Here is a 13,439-nt window from a genome sequence, read left to right as displayed (position 1 = left end):
ACAAAGCCACTATCATATGAATGAGAAATATCCCATAGACTATGGTTGATTGCCTTTGAAAGATCCATTGCACAAAGGTACGTGGAGCAAATATTTTTTTAGGTAAAAAAGTATGAAAGTGAGCATACATATAGTGGATCATTGGGTAACCTTATAGTAGAAAATATGTTTTACAAGTGAATTTCATATATTATTCACAAATGCATGCACAATCTCCCAAGGATGACTTCAAGAAAAATCATGAATGACATCAATTGTGAGAAAGGTGTAGAGATTACTTACAAATAGACATGACATTGATGAAAACAGCTGAGGGAGATACTATATGGTTCATTCGAAGAGTCTTTCAGGATGCTTTCAATCTATTTGAATCATTTGATGAAGACTAATCGAGGATTACTAAGGTACATTCAGATCGATCAAAAAGATCGCTTTAAGTACATGTTTTTATCCTTCTGTCCATGCACCAATTGATTTTTTAAAGAATTTTCTCTAATTCTTATGGTAGATAGCACATTCCTAAAAGGAAGATACATGAATATATTACTATCGGTCCATAATATTGATCCTTGTAGTAAGATATTTCTGCTAGCATTTGCAGTTGTGGATAAGAAGCTGAAGGATTTATGAGTATAATTTTGAAAATATGTGAAGGAAGAGTTCATTGTCTTTGACAAATATAAGAAGAGATTATAATTTATAGTTATTTTAGATAGGCATGAAGGTCTAAAGTATATTGTTCATCACACATGACCTACATGTCATATTGAATATTGTATAAAGCACTTGATGAAAAACTTTTCTAAGAGCAAGACTTAGTTGTATACAATTATGTTGTCATTAATGTGAAACCAAATCATTGGGCTAGCAATCACTTTTTAGCAAAAAACAATATGGGTGTTTAACATCTAATATATTAAAGAGCTCCAATTTAAAGATTTTTGTCATACGTGACAAGCCCCTAATTCATTTTATTGAAAGTCTTTGTCTCATGCTAATGAAACTTTTTGAGAAAAGAAAGAATATTTGGCAAAATATGTCATAAGACAAATTTTTGATAGAGCATGAATGTTGTATGCATGAAAGCAAAGAAAGTGATAGATACAATAAATTTTGATTTAGTTCATAAGACAGAATAATCAATTAGTGGTAGCAGTGATAACGTAGAAAGCGGAGAACATGATGATATCGATGATAAAACGATACGAGAGGACCAAAACACTAATAACATTGGACAAATAATGACAGTTGAAAATGTTGCACAAATGATAATTGAAAAGTCGAACCCTTGATATGATTGTATAAGCTATATGAATATTTGTTGGGCAATAGAATTATTTTATGTTTTTACACTAATAAGATATGGTTGAATAAGTTCTTGTTCAATAGATTCTCGTATAATGATGCACAATTTAAAATCATTGAAGTAGAGGCATCTCAGTTGTATGATGAGTTACATAATGAAAAATTTAATAATTATGAATATTTTCAGTGGCAAACAACTGAATCAAACAATCGAGAAATTGCTTTCAGTAAACGATTTATTAATCTTTAGCATTGTTTTGAGTTTTTAAAAGATCATGTGATCAAGAATAACTTTAAAGCAAAATTCGTGAAGACCTGCAATAATAAAGTCACTATCATATGCACGAAAAAGAACCTGCAGACTATAATTGATTGCCATTGAAAGATTCATTATACAAAGGTGAGTGAAACAACGTTCTTTTAAATGAATAAGTATAAAAATGAGCATAGATGTGGTGGATCATTGTGCAACCTTATAATGAAAAAAGTATTTTTAAAGTGTATTTCAAGTGTTATTCATAAACGTGTGTACGATGACCCAAAGATGACTCAAAGAAAAATCATGAATAACATCAGTCGCCAGGAAGGTGTGGAGATTACTTATAAACAAGTAAGGCATGAACATGAATGAATGATGTTGGTGTTATATGGTTCATTCAAATAGTTCTTTAGGAATGCTTCTCGCCTATTTGGATAATTTGATGAAGGCTAACAAAGGATCACTAGGGTACATTTAGACCGATAAAAAATAACGATTTAAGTACATATTCTTATTTTTCTATCTATTTATCAATAAATTTTTTAAAGATTTTCCTCCAATTTGTATGCTAGATGGTACATTCCTAGAAGAAAAATATATGAGCAGATTATTGTCAGCCCATAGTATTGATCCTTATGATGAAATGCTTTTGGTATCATTTGCAATTGTTGATAATGAGTAGAACGATTCATGGGCGTGATTTTTGAAAAATGTAAATGAAGAGTTCATTGTCTTTGGCAATTATAAAGAGAGATTTCAATTTACAGTTATCTCAAATGGGCATGAAGGTCTACAATATGTTGTCCTCCACACATAACCTATATATCATGTTGAATATTTCATGCACTTGATGAAGAACTTTTCAAAAAAATTTAGTTCACCATTAAAAACACTTTGGTATAGTGTAGCCCAAGTAGCCACAAGACGATAATGCAATTATTTTCTTTAAAAAGTCTAGGAGCAAGATGTAGTTGCATACCATTATATTGCTACTGATGTGGATCCAAAATATTGGGCTAATAATCACTTTACATCAATAAGATAAAATTCTCTTGTGAAGAGTGGTAGGTTAGCAAGATTTCATACGAACATGAAATTACATGCAATTTGTATAAGAGCAAGCAACCAGAGGATTACTGCGACATGTTCTTCACAATTGAATCGTATCAAAATGCTTATCATATATTTTTGTTCCTTCTGATGGCAGATAGCCTCACACATCGCTTCATCGACTTTTATTCCTGTCTATCCACCAAAAGTGGTTCATAAAGCGTAATGACCTAAGGCAAAATGACAGAATAAAACACAAAGATGTGCCATACAAGTGTAGTGTATGTGGTAAGGTTGACCACAACAAGCAGAAACACGAATAACAATATGTTTGTTTACCTATGTATTGCAAAATGTGTATTTGTTAAGAGTTGTTTAATGAATAGCTTCTTGGTATTTATTTATTTTTTTAATAAACTACATTGATGTATGATGTCTTATGTAATCTATTTATTAAGAGTTTAAAAAATTATTTTTTTGTATTTATCTATTATTTTTTAATGAATTACTCGAATGACTTATTTGTTAAGTGGTTCATTTTTTTACAAGGTGGTTTGCTTCGACTGCTACACCCATTGGAGGTCCTATTGTACATAGAATTGAACCTCGCAATATTGTAAAACATTGGATATAAATTTGATCAAATTGTCAAAGATTGTATGTAAATTTGACAAAATTGCCAAAGATTGAATGTAAACCTTACTGAAATTGTTTTATAAATATACTTTAAATATTCATTTCAGTTTTAATATTTTATATATTTTGTATGTTTAATTTCATACCAGGGAAGATGTGCAAGCATCACATTTTAATGATAGTATGGATATTCGCAAAAATATGTCATGCTCATATATTATATTTATTCAAAAAATAAACATGTTCATACATTGCATTCATTCATTTCATTTAAAAATTGAACCTACTCATATATTGCATTTATTAAAAAATGAATTTTCTCATGCATTTCATTCATTTAAAAAATAAACCTGCTCACACATTGCATTCATTCAATTCATTAAAAAATAAACTTGCTCATACAATCATTCATTCATTCAAAACTAAACTTGCTCATATATTGCATTCATTCTATTAATTAAAAAATAAATTTGCTCATACACTCATTTACTCATTCAAAATTGAACTTGCTCATACATTGCATTCATTTTATTCATTCAAAAACTGAACTTACTCATATATTGCATTCATTTCATTCATTAAAAAATGAATTTGCTCATACAATTATTCATTCATTCAAAATTGAACTTGCTCATACATTGCTAACTTATCAACTATAATTGCTAACTGATCAACTGCAACTCCTATCCCACCCATACCATATGATCAAACTCTGACTTCCCAGACGTCTTGTGTGAATCCATAGACCGAGATCCACATTGCTGGCCTTCCTTGTGAGCATAAGCCGAGGGTATTGTATGTGTGACACCAAAACCATGTGCTATAGCTGAGTACAAAATGCTTCTTGGACATGACTTCTAACTGCTTGTTTAACTTTGAAACCAATGACATCTTCCTAAATAACATCGATTATATCATCATCGTCCAAAACATCTATTCAGCTCTCTATGTTTGGAGAATAATTATACCAAAGGCTCAATAACTCTTTCACATAATCAATTTTATGAGACATTAAAGACACAAATTTGTTAAAGCTACTATTTTTAGAAACCAATATAGATTTTTTATTAGTGCGATAGGTATGATATTGTACTTTAACCCTCTCAGAGGCCATCATTAACTATCATGAGAATAAGGTTAAAAAAGTTGGGCCACAAAGCATGAATGATGCCATATAATATAATATACACAACATATAATCACACAGACATTCACACGCAAATGATTTAATCAAAGAAAACATGGAATAGGCTATTAAACCTACAAAGATAACTTAAAAACCATGCAACTCTTGTACAAAATAACTAACTCATGCCAATATTTAAAAAAAAACAACCGATTCAAGCTGCTATTTCAAAAAAATAACAGGTTCAACTGTTAAAGATGTGCTTACCAGTAACACTTATCGTCAATAAAGTGTCATCGATAAAGTGCCACCTATGATTCACCAGAAATAGTCTTCAAAAATTATTGTTAGGGGAAAGGACATTGGGGACCATAAAAATCTCTAGTTTATACGAAATGACCTTGGGGTTCGCTAATCAATTTTTTTTATAAAATGCTCGTACAAAAATCTGCAAATAAGAAGGAAATTCATATTATATTCATCTCTAATCTTTGCGATGTATAAAAAAATCTATAAATTTTTGAAGAAATCCGCATATAGCGCATATTCACAATGACATGATTTGTGAAGTTAGTACCTAATTTGCACACTTCTTTTCTAAGTGAGAACTTCACAAAAATTCACAATATATTTGTGGATCTCCTTGAGTGTTAGTTACAAAGGTTCTATGCAAAATTTATGTGGTCGAAACTTCACAAACTAACTTTGCATATATAGTATTAAGTTTGCATAATTGAATCTCAATAACTGAAACCTAACCTCCTAGAAAGAAAGAGGGTTATCAGATGCAAATGTGTCTATAAACCAAGTACATATCATATGGATCTATTGAAATGCACAAAGATTGTCTCATTGTCAAGGAATATTCATAAGAGGAGGGGCTTTATTACAATAAAACTTTTTCCCTTGTCATAAAACTTGTCACGATTAGGTGCCTTCTGGCCATAACTGCCATTTAAAGCTGGCACCTCTAACAAGTTGATGTGAATAATGCCTTCTTTCATAGGGATCTGAATGAGAAAGTATACATGCATTTGCCACCAGGACTTTATAATCAAGGGGAGCGTGCTCTGTTTGTAGACTAAAGAAGTCTATTTATGGACTAAAATAATCTTCACACAATTGGTTTTCTAAATTAAGCTCTTATTAACATAGCTAGGGTATATATAGTCAAAGGCAAGCTATTTTCTTTTTTAAAGATATTCGGGGCCTCCTACATATTCTTGTTAGTCTATGTCGATGATATAATCATACCAAGAAACAACATAGACAACATTTAAAGGTTGAAAAACCAATCTCAACACTATATTTAAATTAAAGGATTTGAACAAGTTCAAATATTTTCTTGGGATAGAGGTGAACTGATCCAAGCAGGGCATATTCTTATCCCAGAGAACATAATTATAGCAGAAAATATGTTCTTGATATGGGATATCTAGGAGTACGTCCATGTGATATTCCAATGGGGAAACAATTGAAGTTGAGCAATAAGGACATAGAAATTTTAAATGATGGAACATTGTATCGAAGGCTGATTGTGCGCCTTATATATCTTGCCATCACCCATCTGGATATCATACATCCAATCAATATCCTCAGCCAATTTATGAGCCAACCACAAAAATCACATCTAGACATTGCCTTATGTGTATTGAGATATATTATGACAACTCCTAATTAAGGTATTCTAATGTCAATGTCAAGTCCGATCCAAGTAAAAGGTTATTGTGATGTAGACAACATGTCCCATAACTCGCAGATCTACATAAGGTTACTATATTATGATGGGAGACAACCCCATATCATGAAAAATGAAGAAACAAAGCGCTGTGTCCCAATCTTCAACGAAAGCAAAATATAGATCCATGGAGGTAGCCATATTCGAGATGACATGAATATTATATCTCCTTCACGATTTTGCGTCAACCATCCAGAACCAATGGTACTGCATTGTGACAATCAAGTGACAATCCACATAGCCACCAACCTTGTTTATCATGAACGTATAAAATACATAGAGGTAGATTGTCATGTGGTTCACAAACAAATCTAAAAGGGAATGATCCAGACTCAGTATGTCCACACCAAAAATCAATATCCTGACATATTCACCAAGACTCTAAGTTGAGATCAGTTCATCCGACTCAAAAAAAGGTTGGGTGTGGTCAATCTGCACTCTCTAACTTGAGGAGTGTCAGAATTTGTGCTCCAAGTTACTGTTTTATTTTACCTTATTTATTGTTTTGTTTTGCTTGTTCATTTTATATATAGTAAAATGAGCAAATATATTATGTTGTAACACAGCAGATTAGGATTGAGTTGGAAAGGGTTCTCGTGAATCCCATAAGCCAAGGCTTCCATAGCAATCAAATGTGATCATTCATACCTGTATGGAATGTATATATTTTGTGAGTTATTATCTTCCAAAAAAAAACTCTTTCCTTCAATCATGTTCCAATGTCTTCTTCTCCACAACATCATTGACGTCTTATTAACAAAACTATTTTGTGCTAAATTTTCCCCATTCTTTGTAGGTAAACAACATGTGTGCGTCTAAAAGGATCTAACAATCATCGAAATACTCCTAAAAGCTACTAGAGGGTGGGAACCGCTTCAAGGTTGTTCGTTCACTAGAGGGTTAGCAGGTGGGCTACTTTGTCGCTGATGGTGTAGTGATTGAGAGGGTGGGGTGATGCTCATTGATGGAGGCATTGGTGCTTGCCAAAGAATGAAGGATTGTTAGTGGAGGGCTGGTCACTGGTTGGGTTGCCGATGATGTCTCTAGTGGGATAAGAGGAGCGATAGCGAGATAGGGGCAAGAGATAAGGGGGTTGTGTGGTTGGCGCTCATTGCTAGAAAAGGGCTCGTCATCGGTTTGGTTGCCGATGAAAGTTGTCATCTTCAGCATATGATGTGTGTGTGTGTGTGTGAGAGAGAGAGAGAGATGTCGCACAACGTGACAACATAGAGGGGAAAGAGAGAGGGGATGTAAAAGCTCACGGCTTTGAACACACGCATGCATAGGGAGAAAACACACAAAATTTATACTGGTTTGGTCCAACTTAACCTATGTCCATTGTAGAAAATTTGAGAGTCAAACAAAAGATGGGTAACCACCACCAACATGGTGGTTTAACCCAACATTCTCCCATTTGTTCCGACGATAAACCCTTTAACCAGAAAACCTTATGGGAATAACTTGATGAATAGAATAGCCTTTTTATTCTATTCTAAAGGTCCTTAGTTGAATCTCTAATCCTTAGGAGATTTACAACAACCATAATGAGAAAAAAAAACTGAAAGTGATTACTTTATTTATGTGCATATGTCAAAAAGAGTTTAACAATCTCATCCTCATTACATGTTCAGAATATAATCCCGGTGCTAGCCCTTTAGTAAAAGGATCGACGATCATCTCTTTTGTACCAATATTAACAATATGCACTAAATGATTCTCTGTCCTTTCTTAAACAACAAAATACTTCAATTCCATATGCTTACATGACATAGTACTTTTGTTGTTGTTCGAAAAGGACACCACAACTTCATTATCACAGTAGACTTTCAGTGGCTTCCCAATGAAATCGACCACCTTTAACTGTGATATGAAGTTCTTTAACCATATAGCCTGCGAAGTAGTCTCGTACAATGCTATGAATTCTGCCTCCATGGTGTGGGCAGCAGTGGTCATCTGCTTTCCACTCCTCCAAGAGATTGTGCCCCCAGCAAGTAAGAAGACGTACACAGTAGTAGACTTTCTACTATCAAGGCATCCTCCTAAATCAGTATCTGAGTAGCCAATGACCTCGAGGTGATCAACTTTATGATACGTTAACATATAGTCTTTTGTCCCTTACAAGTACCGCAAGACTTTCTTGGTAGCCTTCCTATGGGGTAAACCTGGGTTAGACTGAAATTTGCCAAGTACCCCTACTGCAAAAGAAATATTTGGTCGAGAACATGTCTGCGCGTACTGCAAGCTGCCAACAACTGATGCATATGGATAAGCACTCATATGTGCTTTGTCAATATCGTTCTGTGGACAATCCTTTAGGCTTAGCCTATCACCTTTTGATATGGGTGTAGAACTAGAAGAACAATTCTCCATCCCATATCGCTTTAACACTTTTTCTATATAGGATCTTTGGGAGAGGCCTAGAAAACCTTTTGCTCGGTCTCGACGGATCTCAATGCCAAGAACGTAAGCAGCCTCACTCATATCTTTCATATCAAAATGTGATGCAAGAAACTGTTTTGTCTCTGAAAGTAACTTTATATCGTTGGTTGCAAGTAAGATGTCATCCACATACAACATCAATATAATGAACTTACTCTCACTTTCCTTAAGGTATATCATTGATCAATAATGTTTTCTGTAAACCCGAAAGTCACAATGACTTGGAAAATTTTAATATACCACTGTCGGGAGGCCTGTTTAAGTCCATATATTGATTTGTTAAGCTTACAAACCAAACGATCATTTTCAGAGAAACCAAGAGGTTGTTCCATGTATACCTCTTCATTCAGATCCCCGTTGAGGAACGTTGTTTTCACATCCATCTGATGTAGCTCTAAGTCATAATGAGCTACGAGGGCCAAAATAATCCTCATTGACTCCTTAGTTGAGACATGAGAAAATGTCTCATTATAGTCAATGCCCTCCATTTGGGTGAATCCTTTAGCAACCAATCTTGCTTTATGTCTCTCTATGTTACCTTTGGAGTCCTTCTTGGTCTTAAAGACCCATTTATACCCTACGAGCTTTACTCCTTTAGGTAACGTGACAAGAACCCATACTTGATTTTTAGCCATAGAGTCTAACTCTTCTTTCATGGCTTCTATCCAGTGCGAAGATTGTTTGCTTTCAACAACTTCCATAAAAATCAATGGGTCATCATCCATATCTATGAAATCACCAGGCTCCTGAAGGTACACCACATAATCAGGATGTATGGCAGATCTCCTAATCCTTGTGGATCTTTAAACAGGTCATTCCTCATGCTCAGATTGAACCTGATCATCATGTTCGTGCTCTTCCTTATTGTCCACAATAGGTTCACTTTGGATTTGTGCATTAACAATCGAATGATCAACCACACCATCATTAGGAATAATAATGTGGTATCTTTCGATGTTTTCCTTAACAGGCGATGAAACTGGATCCTGTTCTTCCTTAAAGCCAAGGCTTTGGTGTGCACTTAATCCTACTGAACCGTCTTCTAGGAATTTTGCCTTATCCGTTTCAACAATCTGTGGTGAATGATATGGGCAATAAAACCTGTACCCTTTTGATATTTCTGGATAACCAATGAAATATCCATTGGTTGTTCTTTGATCAAAGGCTTTAATGCGGGGGTTATACAGTTTAGCCTATGCAGGACATTCCCATATGTGCATATAAGACAGTGATGCTTTCCTACCTGTCCACAACTCGTAAGGAGTTTTAGGCACATATTTCATATGAACCTTATTCAAAATATGCACAACAGTCCTTAAGGCTTCATCCCACAACTTTATGGAAAGTGTTGAATAATTCAACATAGCTCTGACCATTTCTTTAAGCGTACGATTTCTTCTTTCAGCTACACCATTCTGATAAGCACTACTAGACATGGTATATTGAGGCACAATGCCTTCCTCTTTGAGAAATCGCGCTAATGGTCCTTCCTTTTGCCCCATCTCAATAAACCTACCATAATATTCGTCACCTCTATCAGACCTAACTATCTTAATAACTTTATCAGTTTGTTTCTCTACTTCTTTCTTAAATTCTTTAAACATCTGAAAACATCTGATTTTTCAAAAATCAAGTAGAGATACATATACCGGGAATAGTCATCAATAAATGTGATGAAATATTTTTCGCCTGTGTAACAAGGGGAAAACGATCAACATACATCCGTATGGACTATTTCTAATATCTCACTACTTTGTTTGGCACCCTCTTTATATGTGTTTGCATGCTTAGCCTTTATGCAATCAACACATGGGTCATTGTCAGTAAAATCTAGAGATTGCAAGATCCCTTCATTTACAAGTCTCTTTATTATCTTTTCAGAGATATGATCCAACCTTCGATGCCAAAGCATGTAAGATTTATCATTCGTCATGCTACGTTTATTTTCAACCAATGTGTATTCAGAAGTCAGAGACTCCTGAGTTTAGATCTTCGCATTCAATCTATATAAACCATCATAAACTGATGCAGAACCAATTTCAATTGAATTTCTGAATATGAATAATTTGGAATTTTCAAACTTAAAACAATATCCAAATTTATCCAACTTTGAAATTAAAATTAAGTTTCTACTATACGATGAAATATAAAACACATCATGAAGATCTAAAACTACGCCTGCATCCAGAGTAATCCTGCAGGTTTCAACACCCTTCACATGTGAATGCATCTTGTTTCCCGAATAGATGCTTTTCTCATGCATTGTTGGTTCACTTCTGCTCAGGAACAACTGTAAACCGTTGGAAATATGAACAGTAGCACCAGAATCAATCCACCAGCTATTTTCAGGAATTTGTAATAAATTACACTCATGAGAAACAAATGACAAATTACCTCTCTTTTCCAACCACTTCTTGTACTTTATGCAATCTGCCTTTATGTGTCCCTTCTTCTTGCAAAAGAAGCACTTTATGGGAGCAGAGTTGGATTGCTTGTCTTGGGATGACTTATCCCAGTTGGTTTCTTCTTAGCATTTCTCTTAAATGCATTCTTCATTGGTCCTACCTTTGACATATGAGAGGCCATATGTGCACTCTACACCTTCTCACCTTTCATCCTCTCTTCTTCTTCAACACACTTGGACATGAGTTCATTAAATGTTCATTCATCATTATGTGTGTTGTACAAGATTTTGAATGGTCCGTATTCCAAGGGTAAGGATGTTAGGACTAAATGCACTAGAAAAGAATCAGAGATGGTGAGCTTCATGTCATTCAGCTGAGACGCTATGTTTCTCATCTTCAAAATGTGCTGGCGAATGTTTCTCCCTCCAGTATATTTCATAGATATGAGTTTTGACATTAGAGTACTGGCTCTGGCCTTGTTTGAACTCACAAACTGTGTCTCAATGGCATTCATGATATCCCTCACTGTTTTGCATTGTGGGATAGCACCACGAATGTTCTTAGCTACTTTAGATTGCAAAATCAACAAGCTAAGCCTATTCGAGCGCTTTCACTTCTCAAAAGCAATCTTTTGATCAACAATGCTCTGATCAGTGAGGGCAGCGGGTTCATCTATCCTTAGGGCCAGATCTAGATTCATATGCCCTAATGCAAAAAGAATAGTTTTTTTCCAATCACTAAAATTAGATCCATCTAGAAAAGGTATAGAGCTAGAGCCATCTAAAATCACAAAACTAGAAACTGCATGACAAAAGATACGTATCCGGAAGCATTCGTACGAGACTAAAACTTTAAATGGAAAAAAGCAAAATAATAAAGTCCCTTGATGTGCTTATTTCCAGGCGAGTGGAGGGGGTCATCGGAGTCCTACTTTGGTAAGTGCTCCGACACGCGAAACCACTTTGCCTACAGGCCATATTCGGTAAACCTAAGGTTCTTGTGAAGTTAGACCATCAACACAAGGTACCTTTGGATACTCATGTGTGATGTATCTTGACACATTTATCTTATTCTACCCTACTTAAATTCCAAACACGATAAAACTACCTTTGGGTCGTTTATCGTTTCATGAATAAGTACAACAGTAATATTGACTAAAACCATATGATAGTACAACATTTTTGACAACATACGTGCATTCAGTCACTTTGGTGACATGAATACACTAAGTTATCTAACTATCCTTAATGTCAATATGATATACAAAATAATATCTTAAAATAGTCTGTAAACCGAATGGACCAGACATATGACCCTCGAAATGATTCTAAAATTGAATGAACTTGTCATATGTTTCACAAACCGGTCTTAAAGCACTCTGAACCGGTCTGAAACGGCCCCAAACCGGTCATTCAAGGGTCTGAACCGGTTCTGAACCTTATGAACCGTGTCAAGTATGAACAAAAGTTCATAAAAACCCTACCACATGCCAAAATCCCTGTATTTTCTTATATTTAAGAAAACAGAGTCTTAGCACATCGGAATCGGTGAGAAACTGGAAGGAACCGGTCTCGGAAGGAGGCCGAATCAGTTCCTGATCCGGTTCAGGCCAAATAGTGCCTGGACCCTACTGGATCTGGGTCAGACCCGACTTAAACTGGATCCGGGTCAGACCCAGCTGTATCCGGATCCAGGTCAGACCCAGTTGTATCCGGATCCGGGTCGGACCCGGTACAAACTGGATCCGAGTCGGACCCAATACAAACTGGATCCGGGTCGGACCCAATACAAACTGGATCTGGGCCGGACCCGATAGGGATTGGATCTGGGTCGGACCCGAGTTTTAACCGGATCCGGGTCGGCCCGATAGGAACCAGATCCGGGTCAGACCCAAGGTTAAAAGATCCAGGCCGGATCCATATCCGACCCAATACCCGACTCGATAATTTTTTTTTTGAAAAAGGGCAGAAAACCCTGATCTTTCAGAAAAGAGGGGTTTTCCCCATTTCCATTGCCGGCGACCAATGTCGCCTGCCGGCCGGCGACCATTGCTGCCTGTCACCGGCGACCAATGCTGCCGCTGATGGCGCCTCTTCCCCGACGAAAGCAGCCATCCGCCGGCCAAAAACGCAGAAGCCTTCAGAAATCCAGTGACTCAATAGTCGCCAACGACAGTTCCTGCAGCTTTTTAATGGCGGATGGAGAAGGAAACGCCGGCGGTGTCCTCGCTGACAGAAAACCCCCAAAAATAGAGGTAAGATAGTTTTTTTTTTATCTGTCTGTCGCCCAACGACGACAGTCGCCGACTTCTGGCGACCAGTAGCAGCGTCACCCCACGGTGACCTGCTTTGCTGGATGACCCAGAGCACACCCCGCAGCGGAAGCGGGGTGTGGGCCCATTACCCAATGTTGGGTCGGATGAGGGTTTTCACCGCCGGTCTAGAGCGCCGACGACGGTGCATCATAGGATCCGGCGAAAGC

Source organism: Nuphar pumila, chromosome 8 (assembly GCF_984573655.1).
Source record: "Nuphar pumila chromosome 8, dmNupPumi1.hap1.1, whole genome shotgun sequence".
In the NCBI taxonomy this organism is placed as follows: domain Eukaryota; kingdom Viridiplantae; phylum Streptophyta; class Magnoliopsida; order Nymphaeales; family Nymphaeaceae; genus Nuphar; species Nuphar pumila.
Note: the sequence above shows the minus strand (reverse complement) of the source record.